The 1575-nt window shown below is 48.1% G+C and overlaps 2 non-coding genes across 2 annotated transcripts; both read left to right on the forward strand.

Annotated features, from left to right (window-relative positions):
• Positions 1 to 276: 276 nt before the first annotated feature.
• On the forward strand, positions 277 to 390 carry LOC140288250 (U5 spliceosomal RNA). The gene has a single exon (XR_011912091.1). It is a non-coding gene; the product is annotated as a U5 spliceosomal RNA (small nuclear RNA).
• A 308-nt stretch (positions 391 to 698) lies between these two features.
• Positions 699 to 882, forward strand: LOC140288249 (U2 spliceosomal RNA). Its single transcript, XR_011912090.1, has one exon. It is a non-coding gene; the product is annotated as a U2 spliceosomal RNA (small nuclear RNA).
• The last annotated feature ends 693 nt before the right edge of the window (positions 883 to 1575 follow it).

The following is a 1575-nucleotide window of genomic DNA, read 5'->3' on the forward strand; positions in this document are numbered from 1 at the left end:
TGGGCTAACCGGGAGAATTGCTTGAAAGAAACGCGACACCGAATGAGTGGTCAGAACAAAGCCTCAATACGGGATTCTCGTGGTGTTTTTGTTGCTGCCTTGTCTTTTGCATAGAGTAAAAGACAAGGCAGCCATCGAATAGGGCCCGATTGTTCCTACTTGGTCAGCCGAGGAGCAAGGGGGGGGGGGCAAGCGTCTCAACCAAGCAAAGCTCACCATGGGGAAGGTGGCTATGCCAACTAGCCTGATGCCCTGCTCCCGCAGTGACGGATAATCGTACTCTGGTTTCTCTTCATAACATACAAGTCTTTCGCCTTTTACTAAAGACTTCCGTGGAGAGCAGCACTAATGAGTTGTTTCTATTATTGGCAGGCTTTACCTTTGCGGGTGAAGCCCTTTCTGTCTGTGCAAAAGAAATCTTGCTACGTTGCAGAGTGACTTCTCTGAGTAGAGTCGCCTTACTTGTTGCGACTGTGCCGATGTTCGAAGCTGGAGTGCAAAGTTGTTGCTTGAATGGTGCTTGCTGGAGCATGCGGGAGTGCAAAGTTATACCATTTAAAAGGGCTGAAGAGTGCTCAGTGCAGCGGGTGGGCGGAGGTGCAACGTGACACTCTGGCCACCTATGGCCATAAAAAGAACACTGCTACAAGTGCGCATTGTGCCAGCAAGGGCCCTCGGACCTGAAACAGTGGACAGTTATCGCTTCTCGGCCTTTTGGCTAAGATCAAGTGTAGTATCTGTTCTTATCAGTTTAATATGTCCTCTATACGAGGACAACATATTAAATGGATTTTTAAGAATAGGAGTTGAAAAAGAAGCTTGCTCCGTTCACTCCAAGCCTCGACCCGGTACTGCAGTGCCGCTGGGAACGGTGCGCTCTCCTCTGCTCTTGTGAAAAAGCAAACAGCGGTGCAGGATGGAAGTTTCAGGGAGCCCAAGATGAAACTTTCTTTTAATCTGCTGAGAAAAGAGAGTGAATGCGAAGTGGACTTTAACACAGCTCTGGGAGCGAGCCGAGTGCGGGCTAACCGGGAGAATTGCTTGAAAGAAACGCGACACCGAATGAGTGGTCAGAACAAAGCCTCAATACGGTGTTCCCGTGGTGTTTGTGGCTGCCTTGTCTTTTGCACAGAGTAAAAGACAAGGCAGCCATCGAATAGATTGTTTCTACTTGGTCAGCCGAGGAGCAGGGGGGGGGGGGGCGCAAGCGTCTCAACCAAGCAAAGTTCACCAAGTAGGAACAATCGGGCCCTTTTCGGTGGCTTCAACACCTGAAAGAGATATTGATGCGAGACCCGATCAAATGCTTTTTCAAAGTCTAAATTTAAGATGACAAGCCGGGTGTTTCTGTCTCTAGCGTAATCAATGATGTCTCGAATCAGTACGAGGCTGTCGGTGAGTTGTCTCCCTGAGATGGCACAAGCTTGGTCTGGGTGAATTACCTCCTCTAAAACAGAGGACATCCGTGTCGCTAAAACCTTGCTAAAAAGTTTACAGTCAAAGTTTAAAAGTGTGATGGGCCTCCAATTCTTTAGGTCAGTCTTATCATTTTTTTTATAAAGTAGAGTCACTATT

The sequence above is a fragment of the Leuresthes tenuis genome, unplaced genomic scaffold (genome assembly GCF_036924035.1).
Source record: "Leuresthes tenuis unplaced genomic scaffold, fLeuTen1.0.hap1 SCAF_266, whole genome shotgun sequence".
NCBI lineage: Eukaryota > Metazoa > Chordata > Actinopteri > Atheriniformes > Atherinopsidae > Leuresthes > Leuresthes tenuis.